Raw genomic sequence first — 27,873 nt, 5'->3', positions numbered from 1 at the left:
GTCATCAATAAATTGGACCTATAGCAGCACATGTTCAGTCCATTGTTCCAAGGGACTGCCCCCGAGCACCAGTTCCTCCCACCTGCCGAGATGTAAATTGGCATAACTTGGGCGAAACAGGGGCCCATCGCAGTCCGTTGCTCCTGTAAATAATAGTCATCACCAAAGAGAAAAATATTCTTAGTTAGGCACCATTCCATTTATTATAAAATCATTTTGTTTTGATTCACAAATCCTACTGGTCTCCTACTCAAAAAATATTCAGATGCTCTAAGACCATCTACATATCTTATGCCAGTATAGAGTGTTGATATATCAAGTGTCAACATTATCAGACTCTCTTCATGCCAGCGAATGTCAAAAACAAATTTCAAAAAGTCAGTAGAAACCTTAATGTATGAAGGAAGTGTTCTTACAATTGGGTTAAGGAAATAATCAATATGTTAGGAATCAATAGCCTTGACATGCGAGGTTGTTGGGCTGTGGTCTTTTACCCAGGTCCCTACAAACAAACAGCCTGTTCTTTTTAGACGCTCCCTAACCAGTGAAAAGAGGCACGGCAGAACGTAGCCTTTGCTTGGCTTACTGTTCCGGTACCACGCCCCCTCTTCACTTCCTGGTTCCTGGCTCGAGGTTCGGTGGCGTCTTGTGGAAACCTGCGAGTCTCCTTGGACCCTTCCCCGCTTCCTTGCCTTCATTCCCCTGTCCCTGCAGCCGCTGGATGGTTGTTTGAGAGTGAGAGCGTCTTTGCCGAGCTTCGGCATTTCTTGCATTCCTACGCGAGAGTTTACTCGCGACTACCCTTGCTTTTCTCACGCATTTTGCAGGCGTCATTTCGCTCGGATTCTTTTTCTCGCTTCTGTTGTATGAATGAAATACATGGCGAGTTCTTTGTTTGTTTAAACCCTTCCTGTGAGAGTGAGCGCTCCGCCCTTACCTCCTTTGAGGGCCGGGTGGCTCTCCTCGTGTGTGTGTGTACTGCTCCGCTGTTTCAGCCCACAACAGCCGGCCGGTGCTCATCACATACCCCATTTTTGTTTTTATGTTGGTCTGGTGTGTATGTCCCTCGAGAGCTCTATTCCTCATAGCCCGTGGCTCATTATCCTGGCTACCGTTCCTAGAACTCCTCGAGAAAGCCTGCCTAATCTACAATTGGGGTAAGCACACCTGAATAATCACGCATGTCAATGACTCCTGCTTGAAGGTTAGTGAAGGAATGATATATTATGTGTACTGCCTATTTTGTTTTCTAGCCTGGACATCCACCTACGACTACTCCAGGAATACCCTGCTTACCCCCTCGTATGAGGAGAGTGGTGGACACTCCTAGGGTAATTCCCTCATACTTTTAGGGGACAGTAGACAGGAGTGTGTATTTTATTCGCATTCTTGCTTCTGTGCCTTGGAGGTGTGGGGATTCTTCTTCGCTCCCGTGGAACATTGGTTACTAACCTGACAGAAAGCCAAGCCCACGAATATCCATTCCCCTGAGCAAAGATGAATCCTGACCCTTCGGTAATCCCTGTAGACCTCCAGGCTCATTCCATTGAGGACATTACTGCAGCCTTAGTAGCCCTTCAGACAGAAGTGGGTAGATTGGGGGTCGAAAATCAAAGACTCATGGCAGAAGTGCAGCAGTTAAGATCAGGAGAGAGAGACACAAGCACCATACCCAAAACCAGAAAAAACTATATACACCCCGCTAGGTTCACCTTACCCCCCTCTGAAACAGACCAAGGGGCTAGCGGAGAATCACACAGCTCCCCTGTTCAAGTCACAGTAAATACCCCTAATCCTGTTCCCCTGGCCATGCCTGAACGATTTTCAGGGGATAGCACTAAATATAATGTATTCATGAATCAATGCCAACTCCAGTTTTTGTGTAGGACAGCTTCTTTTCCTGATGACTCAGCCAAGGTAGCCTTCATAATCTCCTATCTTGCAGGGAATGCAGCAGAATGGGCAGTTCCCTTAGTCCAGAACAATGATCCTGCGCTTTATGATTTGGATCTTTTTAAGGAAAAGATGAGAAGTCTCTTTGCCAAACATTCATATATGCAAGCCAGTGATACAGAATTGCTCAATCTAAAGCAAGGCTCCAAAGATCTCTTGTCTTACATTACCAACTTCAATCGGTTGGTGGCGGAGACACATTGGCCAGAGGACAGGAGAACTTTCTTGTTTTATCGTGGGTTAGGGGATGACATAAAAGACCTACTCTCTCAGATAGTGAACCCCCCAGAAGATTGTGCCTCTTTCATTGATCTAGTAGTCAAATTAGATCATCGTTTGCATGAAAGGAAGGGGGAACGAACTCGAAACATTGTACCTAGGGTTTTTTTTACCTAAAATTGAGAAACCCGTCCCAAAAGATGTCCCTGAACCCATGCAAATCAGGGGCATACGAGGTCCGTTATCCTCAGAGGAAAAAGACAAGCGGCGTAAATTAAACTTATGTCTGTACTGCGGAAAGGGTGGCCACTATGCTAAAGATTGTCCAGTCCGTCCTAGGACACCCAGACTAACAGCTAGCAGTATTTCCAGTTCGGAAAACTAGCAAGCTTGAGGAATAGAGAGGTCACTTCCCCAAGCTACATCCCTCATCAGATCTCTACCAATAAAATACACGTAGTCAAACATTTCACATTACCCATTACACTCACGTACAGTGGAAAAAAGCAATTCACTATGTCCATCCTTCTTGATTCCGGAGCAACAGGAAACTTCTTTGATATTAAACTTGCTAAACAGTTGAGCATGTCTTTTGTTGCTAAACCCCAGCCTGAATCTATATGGGCTGTAGATGGGTCAGAGTTGTCGTCAGGAATGATCAGTTATCAGACCCCGCCTGTGATCATTGTTTTTAATAATGGAAATTACGAAAGTCTTGTTTTTGATCTCATAGACGCTCCTAATTTTGGGGTTATTTTAGGAGTCCCATGGTTACAAGTACACAATCCAGTTATAGACTGGGTTCAAAGAACAGTCACCTTGAACTCCCCCTATTGTAAAACACATTGTTATGTTGAAGCCCGAGAACCCGAAAGTCCCTTATACTGTGCAGTCCAAACCGGACTAGACCAGAAAGTGCCTGATCAATATGCAGAATTCGCAGAGGTGTTCAATGAACAAGAAGCCACTAAATTACCTCCTCACAGGAGTTACGATTGCAGAATCGACTTAATCCCTAGCGCAGATTTGCCATGTAGTCGAATTTATGCTTTAACTCCCGCAGAAAACGACTATCTAAAGAACTATTTGAACGAAATGTTAGAGAAAGGTTTTATCAGACACTCTACTTCACCTGCGTCTTCTCCTTTGTTTTTTATTGATAAAAGAGAAGGAGGGCTCAGGGCATGCCTGGACTATAGAGCCTTAAATAAAATTACGATAAAAAACAAGTATCCTCTACCTCTGATTCCAGTTCTTCTTGAACAGATAAAAGGTGCCAAAATCTTTACGAAGATAGATCTCAGAGGGGCTTACCATTTAATACGCGTCAAACAGGGCGATGAATGGAAGACCGCATTCCGCACCAACTTTGGGCTCTATGAGTATTGTGTAATGCCGTTCGGGCTGTGCAACGCACCGGCTGCGTTCCAGTACTTTATCAATGACATTTTGCGTGAATATATTGACATCTTTGTTATCGTCTATATCGACGATATTCTTATATTCTCGCAGAACGAGAATGACCATGTAGAACACGTGCGTAAGATCCTTACCAAGTTAAAGGAAAATCAGTTATTTGCTAAATTGGACAAGAGCATGTTCCACACCACTGAAGTGGATTTCTTGGGTTTTACTATCAAACCTACTGGCCTGCAGATGGATCCCAAGAAAATTGAGGCCTTGGTGAACTGGAAAAGTCCTACTTCAGTGAAGGAAATAAAATCATTCCTCGGGTTCGCCAATTTTTATCGACGGTTTATTAATCATTTTTCTGACACAATAGCACCAATAACTAGACTCCTGAAAAAAGGAGTACCTTTTCAATGGTCTACTGAAGCAGAAAGAGCCTTTTGTGACCTAAAAACCCAGTTCACTTCTGCTCCTATCCTTCATCACGCCGATAACACTCAACCTTTTTTTGTAGAGGCGGATGCCTCGCAATATGCAGTGGGAGGTATACTTTCACAGAGAGACCCCGAGACTGGACACATGCATCCTATAGCGTATTTCTCCAAAACTCTATTACCAGCAGAGAGAAATTACACTATAGGAGAAAGAGAATTGTTAGCTATCAAATTATCCTTCCAAGAGTGGAGGCATCATTTACTAGGATCCCCCCATGTTGTCACCATATATTCGGACCACAAGAATCTTCAATTTTTTAAATCAGCTAGAGCTCTCACGCCCAGGCAAATGTGGTGGTTATTATTCTTCAGTGAATATGATTTTATAATCACTTATCGCCCCGGGATACAACAAGGAAAAGCTGATGCCTTGTCAAGGCTAGGTCATGATCAACATGTGGAACAAGAACAACCCCGTCCGATAATACCTGAGAACAAGATCCTGGGAGTGGGTGAAAAAGATCATACCCTTCTTGAACAAATCAAACATCTCCTCATAGATGTATCACAGGAAGATTGGTTGAATGATCCTCTACACTCCATTAGAGATGGATTATTTTATCATGACGACAAATTGTTTGTCCCTGCTTCAGAGTTGAGACAGACCAGCATCAAATGGTGTCATAGCAGCACCTTGGCGGGTCATCCAGGTATTAAGAAAACCCATGACTTATGTAACAGGTGGTTTTGGTGGGAGTCTATGTTCAAAGAGGTAGCCGCATATGTACAAGCTTGTGCCACTTGCGCTCGACAAAAGGCGTCGCATTGTGCTCCCACTGGACTCTTAAAAAACATAGCCATTCCTCCTCAGCCCTGGCACACTATTAGCATGGATTTCATGACGGACTTGCCCTCTTGTCAAGGTTTTACCTCGATCTATGTAGTTGTTGATTTACTGTCCAAAATGGGACATTTCATCCCTTTGAAAAAATTACCTTCCTCCAAAGATCTAGCATCTGTCTTTTTGAAAGACATTGTCAAATTACATGGTTTACCCTCGGTCATCATCTCAGACAGAGGTCCACAGTTTGTCTCAAAGTTCTGGAGGGGGTTGTGTTCCAAGCTGGGGATAGATCACAGATTATCCACTGCATATCACCCCCAAACTGATGGACAAACAGAAAGGACAAATCAAACACTAGAACAATTTTTGCGCTGTTTGTTGACATCCCTTCCGTCCACCTGGGTTCAAGCCTTACCTTTGGCTGAATTCGCTTACAATAATTCTACCCATTCCGCTACACATACATCCCCTTTTTTCTTTGTCCAGGCCCAACACCCTAGGATGATCCCTATTAACATCCCTCCCAAAGACTCCTCAGTACCTTCACTTGATGAACACCATGCCCAAATCAAGTCAGTATGGGAAACAGCAAAGACGGAGTTAAGTAAGGCCAAGGAAGCTATGAAAAAACAGGCGGATAAACACCGAAGACCCGAACCCATGTACACAATAGGAGAGAAAGTGTGGTTGTCCACTAGAATCCTAAAGATGGAAGGATCTAAAAAACTCCAACCCAGGTTTATAGGTCCCTTCCCCATTGAGAAAGTCATCTCCCCTGTCACCCTGAAGTTGACCCTACCCCCGTGCATGAAAATACATCCTGTGTTCCACAGCTCCTTGTTAAAGAAACATATCCCTTCTGTTGTCCCTGAAATCCCTCCTCCACCGATACAAATAGATGGAGAAGCTGAAAACGAAGTGAGAAAGATACTAGATTCTCGTAAAAGAAGAAGCAAACTACAGTACCTGATAGATTAGGTAGGATACCCCCCAGAGGATAGGTCATGGGAACCTGCAGAAGACATTCATGCAGCGAGATTGATTCAACAATTCCACAGACTTCATCCTGCTAAGCCCGGTCCCCTGGATAGGCCTTTGAGGAGGGGTACTGTTAGGAATCAATAGCCTTGACATGCGAGGTTGTTGGGCTGTGGTCTTTTACCCAGGTCCCTACAAACAAACAGCCTGTTCTTTTTAGACGCTCCCTAACCAGTGAAAAGAGGCACGGCAGAACGTAGCCTTTGCTTGGCCTACTGTTCCGGTACCACGCCCCCTCTTCACTTCCTGGTTCCTGGCTCGAGGTTCGGTGGCGTCTTGTGGAAACCTGCGAGTCTCCTTGGACCCTTCCCCGCTTCCTTGCCTTCATTCCCCTGTCCCTGCAGCCGCTGGATGGTTGTTTGAGAGTGAGAGCGTCTTTGCCGAGCTTCGGCATTTCTTGCATTCCTACGCGAGAGTTTACTCGCGACTACCCTTGCTTTTCTCACGCATTTTGCGGGCGTCATTTCGCTCGGATTCTTTTTCTCGCTTCTGTTGTATGAATGAAATACATGGCGAGTTCTTTGTTTGTTTAAACCCTTCCTGTGAGAGTGAGCGCTCCGCCCTTACCTCCTTTGAGGGCCGGGTGTCTCTCCTCGTGTGTGTGTGTACTGCTCCGCTGTTTCAGCCCACAACAGCCGGCCGGTGCTCCTCACATACCCCATTTTTGTTTTTATGTTGGTCTGGTGTGTATGTCCCTCGAGAGCTCTATTCCTCATAGCCCGTGGCTCATTATCCTGGCTACCGTTCCTAGAACTCCTCGAGAAAGCCTGCCTAATCTACAATTGGGGTAAGCACACCTGAATAATCACACATGTCAATGACTCCTGCTTGAAGGTTAGTGAAGGAATGATATATTATGTGTACTGCCTATTTTGTTTTCTAGCCTGGACATCCACCTACGACTACTCCTGCTATACCCTGCTTACCCCCTCGTATGAGGAGAGTGGTGGACACTCCTAGGGTAATTCCCTCATACTTTTAGGGGACAGTAGACAGGAGTGTGTATTTTATTCGCATTCTTGCTTCTGTGCCTTGGAGGTGTGGGGATTCTTCTTCGCTCCCGTGGAACATTGGTTACTAACCTGACACAATATACCTTGAATCAATAACAACCACAGGGGCTGTCCATAAACCCCGAACCCGGGACAATCGGTTTATAACATCAAACAATAGGTTCAGGGAAAGAAACCTAAAAATCATGCATGGTCTGAAAGAAACTACAAAAATCTATCACAAAACATATAGAAAAAGAGGAAAAGTAGCAGAAGCCCAACGAACTGTCAGTATCAAAATATATATCATTTATTATAAATATAGCATTTTTTTAAAAAGAGACTTTGGCTCAAGACAAACGGTGCTGGTATACATAAGCAAAACATATAACACAAACCAGACATGTGGCAAACAAAACCACTACATGGTAGAGAAAGAACAACATATACATCAATATAGTGTCCTTGTAAATTGAGGCCACAGAAAAAGCGTCGACGGCGTTTTCGACCGCTGATAATTTATGCAGTCATCTTCAGGACAATGAATTTGCTTGAGCGTAGTACATCTGAAAAGAGATTGATGGGGACCAATCAATAAATAAAGGTCATCCGAATATTGACTTAAGGTGAGTGAGAAAACGTGTTAGAAACACTCCAGGAGTTGAGGGTTAAATAGTGTTGCAGTGGCAATCAGATTTCAGCCAACTGTTTGCCCAATATTTGGCGGCTGTGAAAAATCGCAGCGTCTCGGTCACCACGCGTGTGTGTTTCCGTCCGTTTCTCGCTGCTTCCCGGACCACACTTCCCAGAATGCACAGTCTCATTTGAGCCTCCCATCGGTGGGTGTGTTATATATAAAATGGGGAAGTGGGTCGGCGGTTGCGCACACCGCTTCCGTTAAAGCCCCTGAAGAGAAGCATATGGAGCTTCGAAACGCGTCGGGCAGATCCCGTACGGAACGGCGTCTACGAGTGGATCCCCGTCCTCACCTATACATAAACCAAGCTGCTGTTCGCGTGCTACTCAAAGGTGGACACCTTCGAGCATTGATTTATACGCGGCCGTCCAGCCGCGGAGTATGCACCACCCCGGTACCCTGGGGGTCACTAAAGTGAAGCAGCAGTCGTACTTGGAATCGAGGACGGGCCCACTTGTGGAGTCCATACAGGACTTGATTGTGTGCTTCCCGGACCACACTTCCCAGAATGCACAGTCTCATTTGAGCCTCCCATCGGTGGGTGTGTTATATATAAAATGGGGAAGTGGGTCGGCGGTTGCGCACACCGCTTCCGTTAAAGCCCCTGAAGAGAAGCATATGGAGCTTCGAAACGCGTCGGGCAGATCCCGTACGGAGCGGCGTCTACGAGTGGATCCCCGTCCTCACCTATACATAAACCAAGCTGCTGTTCGCGTGCTACTCAAAGGTGGACACCTTCGAGCATTGATATATATAAATATATATATATATTTCTTTCTCAGCTCTGTTTGAGAACTCTGGCGCTTCTTTTGTGGGGCGGTGCATACTTCACCGGCAGGACCAAGCCGGTCAAATTTCTCACAAGTGCTGTTACGGCTGCAACGGCGATTGAAGATGCACTCACCCAGGTTCTTGAATAAATCAGTTTATTCTAAATAAGGGCGATAGCCATGCCCAATGTGTTTCAGTTCTCCCCTCGAACCTTGCTCACAGGATGTTGTATTACAAATGCAAAACAGGCGTCATCTATTTCTACTGTTAGCAGACATTCCCACAACGGCACTTGTGAGATATGTGATATATATTATATATATATACATATATATATATATATATACACACACACACATACATATATATATGTATGTGTGTGTGTGTGTGTTATGATTACGGCGGTGGACTGTGCAATGCACAGGCTTTCTGGCAACCAAAACCATAAATATTCATGGGTGACAGGTGGAAACAGCTTGGAAATCGCCTGTTCCACTCCACAATACATCAATGCATAAGGTGGCCTTATCCCTTGTGGGGTTAGGCTTCTTTACTTGTAATGGTTCTAAATAAAATGAGGAACACAAATGCCATTGCAATATTGCTGACAGGCTTGAAGGACTGGGTTGGCCAAATTCAGTAGCAAGAAGTCATGTTGGGTATAAAAGGTGTGCATCAGTATGACCTCTTATATGGTTACCAGCATATTGAGGTGCAAAAAAGACCTTGGTGCAACATCAGCATGAATGTGGAAAACAAAAACAGCATCAGTATTAATAACATTCATGTGCAAAATCACATTGAGGAGAAAATTACATTTTGGCGATAATCACATTTAGGTACAAAAATCGTCTTTTGTGCATTATCATGCGCAGAAGCATTAACACAAGCACAAACCTCATTTGGATGGAAAAACGTATTTATATGCAAAATCCTATTTCGATGTAATCTCATGAAGTGTGTGAAAACACTTTTAGGGGCAAAAATCCCAATTAAGCATGATAATATATTTAGGTCCGAAATAACCCTCGGTACAACTTCCTCAGTAGTACGGGGGCACTTTTCAGTGCGCAAACGTTGAAGTGCAAAAACACATTTAGAAGCAAAAGTCACGTTTAGGTGCAAAATCACTTGGTGCAAAGTGATCTGTAGTGTGTGATCAGATGCACTATCAATCAGTACAGACAGAAAATGTTACAGTAAAACATCACATTCGATGTAAAAGGAATGCACCAGTATGACATCACATTTGATTGACAGCCCATTGAGGTGTAAAATCACGCCTGGTGGAATATCAGCATGAGTTTATAAAAAGCATGTGATGAGCCCTGGCATACCGGTAAAGGGCTCTAAAGGGAGACCTAAAACAATGTTTTCTATCCCAAAGTGCAGAGCCTCTCTGTTCTGCCATCCTCAACGTTCCTGACCAAGCAGAAGCTGCCAGAGAAAGATGAAATAGGAGAATCACATTTGCACATGTCCCATTTCACTACACCTAGAGCAGGGTTCCCCAATGTCGGTCCTGGAACGCCGGATCCATGCCAGAGTTTTCGAATATCCACATTTAGATAAATGAAGTTATCATGAAAATCTGGCATGGATCCAGGACAGACATTGGAGACCCCTGACTTAGAGAAACAGAAATGGACTCTAGATGCCAAAAGGACAATTGGCTAGGTCAGTGATTAATTGGCCCTGTTCCAGGACCCTTTATATAAATTAGGGATTACGGTTTTGCATGATCCAGCACAGGATTCTGCATATTTACAGTAATCCGTAATCAGCCGTAAACAAGGGTTTACTGCTGGAGCAGGAATGTGAACTGAGTGAGAACACAGCATTCCTGATTTCTTTCTCAAGCAGGGTCCGCTGGATAAAATCTGGCAAACTGCACGCAGAAAAAAACAAACTAAAATGTTGTACAACAAACCTGGTGGAATCAGCATGGAAACACTGATTTGCTTGGTTTTGCCTCATTCCTCGTGAGATTCTTGACATCCTAGGATAATCTGCACCTCTGAATTACTCTAGCAGTACCAGTAATTCTGGGTGCAGCATTACCAATACAAGTCCTTTAATGAGGATCGATGCGCTCTTGCGCCCGAATAGCATCTGTTACCACGCATGCCAAAACCACATGTGGCTTAACAACACAGTCAATACCACAGCTGTGTCGTTACGAGTTCCATTACAACACACGTCATTACAACGACTTGCTTTAGGGAAGCAGTGGACTTTGGAATAGTTTAAATTACTATTACAACTCCAATCGGTGTATCAGTGGAGAAAGTGTTGGACTTAAAAAAATCCAACACCAGTCCAACACCTCATTTTCTAAAGCAAGTCGTTGTAATGACTTGCGTTGTAATGGAACTCGTGGTGACGTCGCAGGTGTGGTACTGACTGTGTTGTAAAGGCACTAGAATGTAATCCCTGCTTTGTAATAAAAGTTTCACCTTGCGCCCACCTATCTTAAAAAAATGGTCTAGTGGCTGAATTGCTACCCGAACATCTGTGTTTGAATTATGGATTTTTCTCTTCAGCAAATGTATTTCTTTGTAATCACTGAGAAAAGGTGAACTGTAGGTACCATGTGTTATGATGTATTAAATACCCCCAACTGCACATGAAATGATCCTGCAAATCTTTTCAGATTCCCTGACCATATGAGGCTCTCGATCGATTTACAGCCTAATGCTTCTTTGTGCCTACTGTGCTATCGCGTACGGGGAAGGGACACCTAGGCCACAGAGTGGGGCCTTATCTACACGTGAGGCAATAACACACACTGACACTAGCTACTGCTACGGGCCGAAGACCACGAGCGGTCTCGCGCCCATTTATTTATACCCCTGGGCTAGCCCGCCCTCGGGGTGTAGGGATGCGTGTGTGCGTGACTGCGGGTGTGGACGGGCCGGGTGGCTCCGTCAGTACACCTACCAATCTTATCAATCACGTATTATTTTGGCTTTTATTATTTTCTCTTTCTGTACCTCTTGCACTCTTTGGGCCTCATTTATGAGTTTTTGCCACAGGGCAGCGCCGCCGGCCTTCCTGCGGCGCTGCCCTATGGCAAAAGAAGTACATGAATGCGTATTATGTATCAGGTACCACGCATTCCTGTCCTTTTGTGCTGCGCCGACAACAATGGGCTGCTGTGCGCCTAGGCAGGCACCTTTGCACCATAGTACAAGAGTGCCTGTGTTGCGGGGATGATTATTTTTGTGCAGGAAGGGAAACTTTCCTGCAAAAAATCAACAGAGGCTTTTTCCTCTGTCTGCATGTACTGCAGAATGCAGCACACATAAAAAAGAAACAAGCATTGAAAATGCAATAGGTCTCGCCTTTGATTAAGTTAAAGCCATTTGCTTTGCTAATGGTATTGCATAGCAAAGCAAAGCAAATGGCTTTAACTTAATAAAAGGCGAGACCTATTGCATTTTTTATGCTTGTATTTAGGGTGACTGGGTATCCCGCTGTTACCGGGTCCGTCATGGTTTTTCCATCATGTGTCTTTGCAAATGCCGGTAAATTTAGCACATATCCCGGTTTTAAGAGCGAGTCAATTGAGACAAGCTCTCGTCTGTTTGGGAGAATTAGTAAGTAGCCTTATCCGAATCCAAATTGTTTACAGAGATTAATCTGCGTGTTAAAATTTACTTTAAATTGCCCCTTAATGTTACATGTTCTGTTTTTCAGATGTTGGTCTGTGGTGACACGTCATTCTGTGCCGCTTGGCCAATGAAAATATGGAGTCCTACTTCCATGTTTGTGGAAAGTCCCAGTTCTTAGTTTTCACAATCTTGTCGCCCTAGTACCACCCTAATACAAACACCAACCTAGAGCAGCATAAACAGCGACAACACAGCCTCCCTGCACAAACTTTTCAGTGCATTTCTAAAATCATCTTGACAACCTCCATAGTTAGGTTTGAATTCATGCCCATTCGATCTTTGGCCTCTCTAGTGACACTTCAGCCAAAGGCCATGAACTTGTCCCGAGCCAGACAGATTTGCAGTGATTTGCACCAGTGTCCCCGAGATACCCAGCAGGCACTAAAAATTTTATATTATTAAGCAGAAGCATTTAAATAATTCCTCACTCATACAGCCAGCGTCAGGATGTATGAGCTCAGGGCAGGTTTGAAAGTACCACAGAGCGAACGCCTCCCATAGCTGCCTGTTTATACTTCCTTAAGAGATATCCTGAGAGCTGGGTGGGTATACTGCCCTCGGATACTGCCCTGAGAGCTGTGGGGGTATACCATCCTGAGAGCTGTAGGGGTATACTGCCCTCTGATACTGCCCGGAGAGCTGTGGGGGTATACCGTCCCATGAGCTGTGGGGGTATACTGCCCTTGGAGAGTGCCCTGAGAGTTGTGGGGGTATACCGCCCTGAGAGCTGTGGGGGTAGACTGCCCTCAGATACTGCCCTGATAGCTGTGGGGGGTATACCGTCCTGAGAGCTGTGGGGGTATACTGCCTTGGATACTGCCCTGAGAGCTGTGGGGGCATACCGCCCTGAGAGCTGTGAGAGTATTCTGAGCTCTTGTATACCGCCCTGAGAGCGCCATGCATATGGTGTCCTCAGAAACTGCCAAGAGCTGCATAGCTATACCGTTCTCAGTGGTGCGTAAGTATAACCCCCTCCTCCTGAGAGCTGAGTATGTACACTAGGGAGAGAGGAGGAGTGAGAGCAAGAGAAGTGAAACATAGATAAAAGAGAGAGAGTGAGAAAGAGAGAGAGTGTGAGAAAGAGCGAGATAAAGAGTGAGAGAGACAGAGAGAGAGTGTGAGAAAGAGAGAGTGAAACATAGAGAGAGAGTGTGTGTGAGAGAGACAGTGAGAGAAAGAGAGAGAGTGTGAGAAAGAGTGAGAGAGACAGAGTGAGAGAAAGAGAGAGAGTGAGAGACAGAGAGAGTGTGTGTGCATGAGAGAGTGAGAGACAGAGAGAGAGAAAGAGAGAGAGAGTGAGAAAGAGCGAGAGAGAGACAGAGTGAGAGAGACAGTGAGAGAGTGGGAGAGACAGAGAGAGTGGGTGAAAAATAGAGAGACAGAGAGATAGTGTGTGTGTGAGAGAGAGAGAGAGCGCGCAAGAGAGAGGGAAGAAGAGAGAGAGAGAGATCCAAAATACTCAGCCTTTACTCCTGATCCCACTGAACGGAACCTGACCCAAAGTAAGACACTGCCTGGGGCTGAAAGACCAAGTAGCCAGTCCAGCCAAAGCGCCCTGAGAATGTAGCCGATACACATAAAAAGCCAGATAAAGAACTCGGGTACACACTGGGGGCCAAAGAACAAGCTGGAACACAACAGATCACTCCACCTTACACAGCGCTGTACCGTGGTGAGAACCACGAAGCACATGTGTCCACCAAGAGAATGAATGACCAAGGGCCAGAAATAGCGACTGACTGACAGAAACCAAACAGGAGTGAAGCATGTCTTCCACCAGTGGGGCCTGGAAGAAGCAGCGCATGGCAGTCTCCCTACCGCCCGCCTACTGAGATACACAGAGCACTTACTTTCTATTAAACTGCACTTCCAGACACTCAGTCGTTTCACTCGTTTAGTTTGTCAACACTTTTCTTGCCAATAAAGTTCTCTGTGTTACGTTGCATGGTGGTAGGTGGTCTATAAACGTACAAAGCATTCCCCGCCCTGTTATGTGCCTAGTGGTACCTCTATAGCGCCAGGAGGCGGGTGTACAGATCACGTGATGGGTCTGTAAAGAGTGCTGCCATGGAATAAATATGCACGCTACCCAACGTCACCATAGTAAATAACTCACATACAGAATCTTTCACTGTGGGGGAAATGTAAACACAGCCAAAGAATTCCACTCGTTTACTTTGTTACTTTGCTAATACAGAAAATTCCTATGCACACACTCGCAATGGTCATTTACATTCGTAACTGTACACAACAAAAGCACAATTGTCGAACCAAAGACAACAGTATTAATCAGATTCCTTGACACTAGGTATCCATGAATGTCAAGGTTTTAATCGTTCCACAACCAGCCGACACGTGTTTCGTCGCGTTAGGAACAAAGTGTTTGTGACTCCTCAGGGCTTGCCTGTACAGCGTAACCCAAGTGAAGGTTGCTCCACCAGCGATATTTCCGACCCGGCGGGGCCCGTGACCGTTCTTTGCCAGTTAGTAACGTCTAAAATCATAGTGGTAAAAGCCAGTGCGTGTGCATCTTCCGGGCTTCCTGATAAAGTGGAGACTACGTAGATTAGTCGTTCCGGTGCTGCTCGAGGTAAGTAGCATTCTTGCAATACGTGAGACTGTTCGTAAAACCCGGGAAACTCCCCGGATCACCGTGTTCCGTGTATAGTCCGATACACGGAACACGGTGATCCGGGGAGACAAGATGTGACTCACACAGCGTCTTGACACTATTTGGGCACTGACTGAGGGTTATCCGCTCCCGGCTGTGCAAGGAGTTTCCCGGGTTTTACGAACAGTCTCACGTATTGCAAGAACGCTACTAAAGTTCTCTGTGTTGCTTTGTATGGTGGTAGGTGGTCTATAAGCGTACAAAGCATTCCCTGCCCTGTGATGTGCCTAGTGGTACCTCTATAACGCCAGGAGGTGGGTGTACAGATCACGTGAATGGTCTGTAAAGAGTGCTGGCATGGAACATATATGCACGCTACCCTACGTCACCGCAGTAAATAACTCACATACAGAATCTTTCACTGTAGGGTAAATGTAAACACAGCCAAAGAATTTCACTTGTTTACTTTGTCACCACTCTCTTGCCAATAAAGCGCTCTGTGTTGCGTTGTATGGTGGTAGGTGGTCTATAAACGTACAAAGCATTCCCCGCCCTGTGATGTGCCTAGTATTGCCTCTATAGCGCCAGGAGGCGGGTGCACAGATCACGTGATGGGTCTGTAAAGATTGCTGCCATGGAATAAATATGCACCCTACCCTACGTCACCGCAGTAAATAACTCACTTACAGAATCTTTCACTGTGGGGGAAATGTAAACACAGCCAAAGAACTAACCAACACCGACAATGACCAGTGACTAGAAACAGAGTCTGTTCACAGCCAACTCAAAACAAGCGCTCGCCATGCCTAGACTTTTCTCTTTTTCTGCCGTCCCACTTGGACGGGCTGGCCTGCTTTCCTTCTGAAGTAAAAGGTTTCTTGTCTTTATGGGGCCATGTGTTTGGCCCCATAAAGATAAGAAACCTTTTACTTCAGAAGGAAAGGAGGCCAGCCCGTCCAAGTGGGACGGCAGAAAAAGAGAAAAGTCTACGTCATCAAAAGCTCTTTCCCAATGGCTGGCCACCGTTTAGCATAAACGGTGACGCCGGCCAATAGGAAAGAGGGGCGGGGCTTTAGGCCCGATACTAAAGCTCCCGATAAATCATGAAATCTCGCCAGCGAGACTGCGCATGTGCGCAGCCCCCAGCCGAGTCCTAAAAACAAGGAGAAATAAAGATATTTCTCCTTGTTGTGGCTCCCTTACGCCTCCTATGGAGAGGTGTACGTTTTTGGCACTACCTCAGATTCACGATTTCTCGTAAATGTGGGGCAGTGTAAAAAAAACATGGATGTTGCTAGGAACACTCCAAGCAACACCCATGGAACGCCACTTTAACGTAGGAAACTGCGTTAAAGGGAACAATATTTACGAGGCAGCACTAAGCCCAGAAAAGTCTTAGTGCTACCTCGTAAGTATGGAGCAGGCTCCTGTACCACAGAATGACAAAAAAGTGACTTTCCAGCAGCGCAAATGGCCTCATTAATGAGGCCCTTTGTTTTGACTTTCTATTACTTTTTTTGCATTTTCCTACACCTCTCTTTTCACTCTTTTGCTGTGTCTTTTTAATTTCAGCCTTTCTTCATTGCTTCTTCTGGTCTTTGACTCGTTTTTTTCTTGTCCTAAATGCACATCTCGTTTTCTGCACCCTTATGTCTCTCACTCTCTTACATATTTCTCTCTCTTCTTTCTCTTTTCCTAGCTTCCCAGTGTGCAGCAGCAGCTTGCAACATTTGTCTTCTCATACACCAGCCTGGGAACCCGGGATATAAGCAGACATCAGATACCCCTGGGATGACAAGAGAGCAGAGAAGAAGACAACACAAAAGCTATTCTGTACCTGTAGTGATAGAATTAATTGTGAGACCGCTCCCTACCGAGCCCGTTTCTCATATTGTGTTTTGAGCGCTCTACAAAGGGTTATGCTTACCCTAGTGTGTAAATTGCTTCCACGTTGCAGGCCAGGCAAACTGTTTCTTGGAGATGGGCTCTCACTTAAAAAATATTTGATGCTAATCAGTTGCCTTTACCTATGCTAAAAAGAAGATGGAAAAACCCTCACAAGAATGTCATTTATGTTTGTTTTTATTACTTGGCCCATAATTGCCAGGGAACCAGCCTTTGCTGGTCAGCAGCAGCTTTGAAAAAGGTTTTGTTGGACTTTCGAACCTACTGCTGAAGAATGTGACGTCATTAACACATATCGGCGACATTCGCCTCTCGAAAGAGCATGTCAAGATACTGTGAAACCTTAGTGAGTTCCTCACCGACCCTCAAACTCTAAATGGCGAGACCCATTTTATGAGGGGTGAAGATCAGTGGTGTAGATACACCTTTGGACATCCGTGGTGGCCCCTGCGTTTGACACCCTTTCGCGGCCGCAGGTACAAGTGAAGGGGTAGGCCGCCACCCCCAAAACCCATGTTGCCTGGGGCAGATCTCCCCCCCGTTCTATGCCACTGGTGAAGAGGAAGATCCAAAACAAAAGCGCAGTGTAGAAGCATTGCTCGAAGTTGGATCTGCCTCCAGTCTCTGGTTTTATTTACAGAACTTCAGTAATATCTGGTATAAGCATTCTATTCAATGGTATAAAGTTGGCCCCTACAGCAGGGGGACCGCCCTCCCTCACTCAGCCCAGGACACAGTATTAGGCTGCTAGTCTAGAGGCAACATTTTATGAGATCATCAGATAACCCTCACTGAACCTGAGGGATTTGTGTTTCAGTGGGACAGCTGGGCTATATGAGGATGATGGGGTTGACAAAGTTTGAAGGGTGACTCCATAATTGTATGCATGTTCACTTACTAACAGAAAGAAAACTAACATAAAGTAAAAATGAACAGACAGTCTGCTGTAGGAGAGGATAGTGGCAGATAGAAATTAATCATGCTCAATTTCTTCGAGATCTATGAGCATTTTAATTGACAGAAGTGGAACCGTGCAAACCTATCAGGTGCCCACAGTGATTGGTTTCTACATAAATACGTGGATGGGCCCCGAATTCCTGAACTGGCTGCGTTGTTGGCCAATACTGGTGTTGCTGAATCCCAATCTGCCTTGCTTTGATTCTACCTTGTGCCTTAATCTTCCACCACCCTACACTTTATCTTGCTGGTTCTTTGGCATCCCTGCTTTTTCTCTTTGGCACTTCCTATCTTTCTCTTTCTTTCCTTTCTTTGATCTCGGTCAAAGTCTAAAGATGAAAAATGAGTGCTGGTGCCATCCATCTACAAGCACCTGAACAAATGAAGCTCTAAGGGTCTGCTTTCTTCTCGCCACCCCCTCTCAGGGAATACACATTCAACACAGAAGCCTTCCTTTATATACCACATGATCTCAGCAACTGATCAACTAAAACTAAACTAAACACTCCCAGTGTGTCAGTAACATTAGTCAGCACATTGGAAATGTACAACTATACTTAAGCTTCCATCCATCCGCCCATCCAGGTTTATTCTTCCCGATTACATAGAGAGAGTCTCCTGCATGATAAATTGGGACTTCTGTGAGGGCCCAGAATTGAAGAACCTCCGAATTTCTGAACGTGATAGGTATCGCTTGTGACCTTGCCTAATATTTTCTTCTCTTTCGTTTGTTCGGCAGTGATTTGTGCTGCTTTCTTTCATAACCTTATTTTGCATGCTACGCCTTTCTACTGCACTAACAGTCCAACCGACCCAATCACTGAGATGGTGGCATAGCTTCTAATAGTGTTCGTAAAGCCGTCACCATGCCAAAATATCAAGCATATTGTATTGCCTACAAAGATTTGCCGCAAGGACCTTTTCCCTCTTGCTTCTTAAGCTGCGCTTCGCAGCACCATTTATATTTTAAAGCTTTTTTAACTTGGATAAATAGTTTTACCTTCTGAAAAGTAAAGATGGGTGAAGAAATCCACAAAATCGATTGAGTTAACTGTGGAGAGTAGCAGCATTGTATTTAAAAGGCCGTAGTGAGTCCGATTACTATTAAAAGGGGAGGCAAGGGGTGATATTAGCTGGTGCAGAAAGAAGTTTGCAGTCTTGTAAACACTGTTCTTTCTACGTCTCTCCCTAGTCACAAATGGCAACAGTTAAACAAGCATTTACAATGCAATGGTTTTGCCTTTGTTAAAGTTAGAGCTATTGGCATTGCTCTTGACATTATTTTTATTTATGTTTTTTTTAAACATAAATAAATAGCATTGTCATTTACAATGCCAATAGCTTAATCTCTTGCAAATGACACACACAAACACTCACAGAGAGCCCCCCCACACACACCCAGAGCCCCCCCACACACACAGCCACACAGAGCCCCCCACACACACCCACCCAGAGCCACACACACACCCAGAGCCACACACACACCCAGAGCCACACACACACACCCAGAGCCACACACACACCCACACACCCAGAGCCACACACACCCAGAGCCACACACCCAGAGCCACACACACCCAGAGCCACACACACCCACACACCCAGAACAACCAAGGTCATCCTCTTGTGCTAAAGAAATGGCCAGGAAGGACACAATTTCAGATTCTCGAGTTTGTAACTCATTTACAGAGGTCCCAGCACTTCTAGACATCTGCGTGCTTCGTGCCATGACTTTAAGTGGCCTTCTGGTTTGAGGTGTAGGGCAACATCCGTAGTCAGACAGTTTTTACCAGTGTTATTAGACAGACCTTCCTAGCAGGCTGAAAGCCCCATTACAGATCTGTGATGGTCATGTTAGCGCTACACCTTGAACCATGAACCGAAGAACACAGATGCATGGCCTGAGGGTGGGAATACAGAGGACGCTGCCTACGACCTTCCAGATAAGGGGCTCTTGCAGAAAAAACATTGATTGGAAGGTCTGTAGGATGGAACTGTACAAATATAGCACATACTTCCCGGAAATGTAAGTGACTCTTCCCCAGCCCTTCAGGAGAAACAAAGGCCTGTACCATACAGTAAACTCGAGATTCCCTGATTAGACATTACTTCTAAGCTGGTGGTTAAGTAGTGTCAGACTCGTATGTATCATGCATGGGAAAAGACATGCAGCGGGCTTCCTTGAAAGCAACACAATGTGATGTCCTGCACAGTAGTGCAATCCTTTGACACTGAAAGTTAGTGTTTTAACCCACCTTTCATATTAAATACGACAGACTATGCCCATTCAGTTTTTGACCTCGCAGCAGTGACCGTTCTCTCGTACTTGCACTTTCACAATAAATGTACAGTAGCCTTTTTGAACATTGCTAATAATGGGCACTGCAGTCCGGAAATAAAGAGACCAGTGCGAAATGGTAGTTTGCCCTTACTGAAAGTAATGATTATGTGCATTAAAACCATCGCTATTAGACCTAAACGCACTGGTGTTATAATTATTTCAACCCAAATTAGAATTGGCAACACTTCTCTTATCTTCCTCCACTAACTACCAGGGTACATCATACTTACTCAGAAACATAAAGCATGGATTGGAGATGTCATGATTATACACTCCTTGGCCTCTCCCACTGAGACATCTAACAAGTAATACGAACGGCAACAAAATTATAGCAGTGTACAGTAAAAGGTTGCCCAACAGGGATACATATTTACCCCCAGAGAAAAAAATATATAGCTGGAATAGGACAATTACACATAGAAGTTGTTCATTTGAAGAAAAAAAATCGTTGCGTCATACGTATTTAGCCGATGCCTGCATTTGTTTTCACTCGTCGCTCGTGGAATCTGGGCTGGAACTTAATGGAGGATGAAAATCACAATCTCTCCTTTAAACATCTCATCCCTGCAATTCGACAGTACCTAATGCCCTGTAACTCATCTATTATAACTGCAAACATGTACATGATTCCGCATAACCAGCCCCACTAAAGATCACACCTAACGTCTACAAATGTAATCTGCCAGACAGGAACAGAAGTAGATGCATCAAGTGGTTTCTTTAAGAGCACAAGACTAACCCAAATAACCACTGGAAAAACAAACAAGAATTTACAAGTGGGTAACAAAATGCTGCAGCAGGAGGGAGGGCGGGAACGGACAGCGGGAGGGGGTAGTGTCAGACTCGTATGTATCAGGCATGGGAAAAGACATGCAGCGGGCTTCCTTGAAAGCAACACAATTTGATGTCCTGCACAGTAGTGCAATCCTTTGACACTGAAAGTTATTGTTTGAACCCACCTTTCATATTAAATACGACAGACTATGCCCATTCAGTTTTTGACCTCGCAGCAGTGACCGTTATCTCGTACTTGCACTTACACATTAAATGTACAGTAGCCTTTTTGAACATACGGCGCGTGCATTTTAAACAACCCGCCAGGCAGCTCCCACATGTCCTGGGAAAGAGCCAGTTATTCTGTGATTGGCTGAGGAAGGGGCAGTTCCCAGGATCGCTATAATGAATGGATGAAAGGACTTGAAATGATAGGTTGGGGAGGGAGCAAAGTCAGGTTTACTTTAAGATCCGCACCCGCATAAGATCCAGTGGCATACCACGGGCCGTGTCCCTAGTGCAAGCAAAACATTAGCACTTACACTCACCGGGCTCTCAGGCGGATGCTCCTCTCTCTCTTTGGTGGCGGGTGCGGGACACACGTCCGGTGTGTCTCTCCAAGCAGCGTGGGGCTCTCCTGCAACTCCGGAGCCCCGCCTGCACTCTCCACCGCCCGGCTCTCCTCTCACTCAGGACGTCCTGCGAGGCGGGGTAGGCTCCCGCCCTCGCTTCCTGTCGGCCATTGTTTTTCACGAAACTCCCCGGCCCCGAGCAGGAAGGCGGGTGCCGGACCAGATTCGGGGGCGTTCCCGGGAACTGGCTTTCGGCTGACGTAGCCAAATGCGAAAAATTCTCGGGAACGCCCCCGAATCTGGTCCGGGATTGACGGACAGAGCCCTCTCCCAATGGCTAGCCTCCATTTATGGAGCTAGCCAATGGGAGGAGGGGGCGGATACCCGACCCCACAGAGAAAAACATAAGATTTTGCTAGCGTATGCGCACTTCGTACGCATTGGCTAGGCAAAACCTAAAAATGTATCTAACTCCTCCACTGTCGCCCATTGTACCACCTTGGTAGTTTCCATGGAGATGCTATCAGCATTATGGAAGCTTTTAGTTAGTGACAGGAAAGGAGGGTTCCTGCCCATTGCCTATAGTGTCTTGAACGTCACAGTGCATGCTGGTGTGATGATATGTTTTTGTACCCATGTCAGGCAGGGCAGTTGAGACATGGATGGCCCAGGAAGCAGACGTGTGTTCGCGTGTACCCTGTCTGAGTCTCACGATAACTCTGCCTGCTGGGCCAAATTGTAATATGATTAATACCTCAGATTGCACGTGGGCTGTTCAATGTACCTATTCAGATAAGGAAGCATTTGGCTGTACATACCCGCTGCCTACCTGTTGTTGAAGGTGAGGTAACACTAGCGTATGAAAGTACTACAAATGCACAGCTCAGCCAAGGAGACCTTCCCCTGCTCAGCCTCATCAGTCGGATCACACCGTTCTGCCTATATTGTCAATCAGAGGGTGTGACATCTTGATAGTGGTTAGTGGATAGCTGAATCTGTGACATTCACAGACACACCACATATTTAAGCTCCCTGTGTTAAGGGCTTCGACCTTGCAGCTGTGTTTTAAATGCCTCTTATCTCGATTTTGATCTTGTTGCTTCTTATAATGTGCATGTGTGAAAAGGATTTGCTTAATTCGTATTGAGTGAAATTAAAAAGCTACTCTGGGCGTTAAAGTGATGCATTTCTTTGTTCTTCCTCATTAGACATCACAAGCACCTATCCTGTGGTATGGCTGGATGAATCTGCTTTCAAATGTATATTTTTTTATTATATTGTCTTTCACCGCAGTTGTATTTTCTTTCACCGCTTGTAAACCTTAAACCGTAGTTGGTGAGCTCAGACAGTTGCAATACTTTAGGAAGACATTTGGAGTGTGCAAAATTATAATTCCAGCACTGAAGTCTAGAGAATGGCAACCTTCAAAGTTTCGTGAATTTGCAAAGTCTGTCATATTTGCAAAAGTTTGACTGTAGGAGAAATGTCATGAAAAAAAAGATTCTACAAAACAGTTCAATGATAGTTTGCACTCAGTCATCAAAGTATATCACAATTTAAGCTCATATGTTATACAATATACCTTCATCCATTCAACATCATCAGGCTGGGAAGTAATTGAATTTTCAAAAGATATATAGATACTAAATATAGATACATTGTTTTGAATATTTGTCAGGAATTGACAATGTGGGGAACTATAGCAGATGATCTCTTCGTGATTGCACCAGAATTCAACACTAAGGGCCCGATTAGGAAGGCGGACGGACCAGCATCCGTCCGCCATCCCCGAGGTGGAGGGACCGTCCTCAGGGGCTGCGGCGTTCCCTCCCTCGGAATTAGGATGTGACCGCCACCCTGGCGGTCACATCCCCTATATTTAACATTGCGGCGGATGCTGCTTCAAGCAGCACCCGCCGCAAGGTTAAATGTGCATGTTTTCATTTGCATGCACGAAGCCGCAGGCACCGCGTGGTGCCTGCCGCTTCGTGCATGCAAAGGCAGGGGGGTACCATAGGTACCCCCCATGTGCACCCCCCACCCCCAACACCCCTGGGGGCCCGCAACGGGCCCCCATACTCAAAACACCACATGCTTTTCTACGGCGGAAAACCCGCCGTGGAAAAGCATGTCTTCGCCGGCATCCTAATATGGCTGGCTATGTCTGATAGACACCGCCACCATATTAGAGCTTTTCCGCCAAGGTCGGAGGGCAACCGCGGCGGAAAAGCGGCGGACGGAAACATGACCCCCCCCAGCCATCCTAATCTGGCGGGGGGTCTTTTCTGTGTCCGCCGCGGTGAATCCGCATCCTCGAGGATGTGGATTCACCGCAATCCTAATCGGGCCCTAGGTACGGAGAAAGAGTGCTGGCCTGAAAGTCATTTGGTGTTCCAAAAAAGGTTCTACGCATTTCTCTCTGCAAAAGAATCCTTCCACCGAAAAGAAGGATTATTTCCCTCAGTAAATCTTCTTCTGGTAAAGATTTTGAAGGATAAGTTTTAAACCCTTTGGTTGCTTTCATCTTCATACTCCACCTTTAATCAAACTGTTGGGTTGTCTTCATACTCTTCTAATCTCCTGTCAAACCCCACCCTTAGGGCCACATGTATGTACCTTTTTTAAGGTCGCAAAGAATTGGGCTGTTTGCAACCAGTGAAAAGGTTTTTCCAATGTACCAAACCCTATTGTACGATTCAGTAACCTATTACTAAACCGCAAAATGGGTCAGCAATTCGCTATTAGGAAGGGTTGTGTTTAAGGCGTCCCTTCCTAATACCAAATTGCCGCAGTATCCAGGAATGTTTTGTGACCGAAATATGGTTGCAAAACATTTGCATTTTACCACCTACTTCTAGTAGGCGGTATCCTATTCGCTAATGGGAAGTGGTCTCCAAGGGGTCCTTTGGGGACCACTTCCGATTACCTTCTGGGAAGGGTAGCCTAAACGTTTTTTCAGAGCAGGCAGTAGACCACTGACTGCTCTTAAAAAATTAAAAGAATACTTTTAATTTTTCGCTTTAAAAGGAAAACAGCTGCATTTAAAAAATACATGCTTGCTTTATGTAAAAGCAATCATGGACATGGTGGTCTGCTGACCCCAGCAGGCCACCATCCCCATGATATTGGTGATTCCCAATGGGTCGCAAATTGCGATCTACCTCATTTATATTAATGAGGTAGGTCAAATTGTGACCCACTATGATTCGCTATATGAAACTCATGGAATTTCACACATTGGGATTAGTGATGACCTAATTGCGATTCTCATAAAAATCACAATTTGGTAATAGCTATTGATGCAGGTGGCCCTGACTGGGGTGGTCATGAGAGTGGGTTACTCTTCAGGCATTTTACCAAGTCACAGGTCCTTTTGTTTGCTGCCAGATAGGGGTGTTCTTGAACCCTCAGGTCATAGAAGTTTCATGGTCCGGAATTTGAGCAAAAAGGTTTAACAAGGCCTTTCCACCTCATTCAACACTCCGCATGCTCCTCCCCTCTACCAGCCCCCTGTGTTTTTTTTATTCTCCACAGCATCATTATATGTTGGTGATAGAGAGGATAAGCCATCGAGTATTCCATGCTCTGACTCAGCTGCTTCACTGAAAGCCCCTGCCTGCCACTGACTATGAGAGAGGTCTGCTCTTTAGATATTTTTTTATACCTTTCCTCTTTACCATCTTGAGTTTGTCTCTCCATCTTTCCCTCTATTATCCTTCATAAACCCTCATAGAACTCTCCTAGAACATCCGACTGGTAAACAGCAGAAAGGTTAAGGGCATCCTCCCAGTTCCAGCCTGTTAGTGCCTCGAAGGCAAGAAACCCTGCTTCTTCTTCTTCCTGTCTGTCTTCCTGTCTTCTCCCTCATTTGAACTAACCTAATGATCTTTTTCCTTCACAACTTAACCCTAGTACTAACACTATTAGTCCCCTGAAGCCCCAGAAAAAATACTTTAATACTGCCACCTGGTCGCTTGTGGATTGACTCCCTTCTGTAGCCTGGGTGTAAGATTGCAGCTGTTGCATTTTCTCTCCTTTAACATTTACATTTCTTTTACATTTCCTTTTACATTAGTAGTTATCTCAATACTATCTTGCCAAAACAACATTTTTGTATTATTATTTTTAGTTGAAAGAGGAAGTTTATTGATATAATATAAAACAACTCAATAAAATACAGAAATAGGAAATACAATCTTAACTGTATAATCCATTAAGGTAATATGGGAAGGGAGGGGAAGAGAAAAAGAGGGCAAGGGAAGAGGGAAGGAAATGACACTCATGTAGTATTAATTTTCAACATAACCACTTATATACTTAATACCTATTGTATTGCGTAATAAAAGAAATGTGCATGGAAAATACAAAGTATTGATATAAAAACAGATATATAAACAACTAAAATGAAATCATGGAGGTTTAGGCACTTCTTCAACTCTGGGATTATGGACTTGTGCTAAATTTGCAGATACATCCAGAAAATGAGTAATAGGTGACCATAGGTATTCTCGTTTCATTGCAAGGGAAATAGGGTGGACATATGCTCTATCTAGCCTGTGGTTATAACAAACCCCAAACCACCAGGCTTGATAAGAAATATTGGTAGCACTCTTCCAGGCCCTAGTCATTTGTTGGAAGGTAACTGTGAGAAGTAGGTCTATAATATGGAAATTGATCAAATGTGATTCCTATTCAGAAGATACACTACCTAGAAATATATTAACAAACGTGAAAGGGATTTGTGCGTGAAAGATATTATTGATTTGTCTCCAAACTTGTTTCCAGAAGCTGTGAACTTTGGGGCAAATAAATAGCATGTGGTGTAAGTCAGCCAGGGAAGTATTACAGGACCAACACGAGGCAGAGAGCAGGGTTTATTTTATGTAATGAAACAGGAGGCAATAAAAGTATGTTATAAATATAAAAAAAAGATTGGGTAGTATTAGCAGCCCTGGAAGACTGCCTAATTTTAATCCAGACCTTATTCGAGGTAGGAATAGAGAAAGACGATTGGAGATCAGACTTCCATGAGAGTTCCTTCCTCCGTTTTATCTAGAGTAACTGGAGAAGAGGATAAATGTTTATAAACTTGAGTTGCAGATGGGGAAAGTGATAAGACTGAAAGGATGGTAGGTAGTACCGTATTTAAAACCTGTGATCTGAGAATTGGAACTGAGCTTAATTAAAAAGGGTTCGAGAGCAAGTATAAAGAGAAGAGGTGAGAGAGGACAACCATGCCGTACCCCGTGGTATAAGGGAAAAGACGAATAAATAAGCCCATTAGCTAAGATGGAGGAAAGAGGAGAAGAATATAATAAGGAAATATAATTTATGAACTTGGGACCAAAACCAAACCAGGACGAAGTGGAGAAAATGAATGACCAATCTACTCAATTGAAAGCTTTCTCAGCATCTAAAGATATAGCCGCTAAAGAATCTTGACAAGATTTGGCCTTGGTAAGAACATTAAAGAAAAGTCTAGTGTAGTCTGAGAGATGTCTACCCTTAACAAAACCACATTGTTCTTGACCAATTAATAGTGGTAAAAATTTCTCTAAGTGTAAGGACAGAATTTTTGAAAAGACCAAATTAATTAAGGAAATGGGTCTGAAATGTTTACATTAAGTATGATCTTTACCTTCCTTGGGAAGAAGACATTCAAGGCTTCTTGAAAAGAGGCACTGGACTTTTTGGAAGAAATAAAGAAGTGAAATAATTAATGTAATTTAGGAATAGGAGTTGAGAAAAATAAGAATAAAATTCATTCATAAAACCATCAGGACCTGGGGCTTTACCGCGCTTAATAGAGCGAATAGCAGAAAGGATATCTAGGTCTCGGATATCAGCTTCTAACACTGAAAAATCTAGCTCAGGAGATGAAGGTAGATTAATAGAGGATATGTATTGAAGTATAGTATTCTGAGGTACCAAGGAATCAGGAGTGTTAAGAGTTTGAAAAAACAGAGTGAATTCTGATAGTATATCTTCATTTCTGTACACTATGTGACTGTTAGAAGAACGAATAGAGCTAATCTTGGTGCGCTCTTTTTTTAACTTTAAGATAGTTGGCTAAAAGCTTTCCGCTTTATTTTGACCCCCATAATATTTGTCTAAGGGTTTGAGCAAAAATGAGTTAGCTTTTTACGTAGATCATTTGTTGAATTCAATGTGGATCTGATTAGGTCATCCAGGCAGGATTTAGAATTTGTATGGAAAAAGGAAATAATAAAGTCTCTAGAGGCTGCCTTAAAGGCATCCCAAAGAATCTATGGAGACAGGTGTGGAGTTTCATTCTCAAGGAAGAAAGTGGTGATAAAGACTTCAAATTGTTGGGAAAATTTGGAGTCTAAGAGGAGAGAGTTGTTGAATCTACATCTTCGTGTACACTGAATAGGAGGATGAAGATCCAAATCTAAGGTAACAAGAGTATGATCAGAAATTATTATAGAACCAATGTCAGAGTGAATGATATGTTGTCTAAGAGCTTTTGAAGTGAATAGATAATCTAAGCTAGATTGGGAAGAGTGTACTGGTGAAAAAAAAGAGTATTCTCTAAGTGTAGGATTGCATAGTCGCCAAGCATCTTCTAGTGATCTTTGTTGGATAGTGGATGTGAATTGAGAGTGCATAGGAGAGGGGATGAATCTGGATTGAGAATTACAGTCAATAATAGGGTCCATA

At 44.4% G+C, this 27,873-nt stretch overlaps 1 protein-coding gene across 1 annotated transcript in view; it reads left to right on the top strand.

The window, feature by feature from the left end:
- The window catches only part of LOC144784276 (uncharacterized), a 401,825-nt gene extending 384,003 nt beyond the window's left edge, over positions 1 to 17,822 (top strand). The window contains exon 5 of the mRNA XM_078662945.1: positions 16,343 to 17,822. The gene's annotated coding sequence lies outside the window, so the exon portion shown is untranslated. The remainder of the gene's footprint in view (positions 1 to 16,342) is intronic.
- Positions 17,823 to 27,873: the final 10,051 nt, after the last annotated feature.

The sequence above is a fragment of the Lissotriton helveticus genome, chromosome 10, assembly GCF_964261635.1.
Source record: "Lissotriton helveticus chromosome 10, aLisHel1.1, whole genome shotgun sequence".
In the NCBI taxonomy this organism is placed as follows: Eukaryota; Metazoa; Chordata; class Amphibia; order Caudata; family Salamandridae; genus Lissotriton; species Lissotriton helveticus.
The sequence above is the reverse complement of the archived record's forward strand: the minus strand, read 5'-3'. Positions and strand labels throughout refer to the sequence as shown.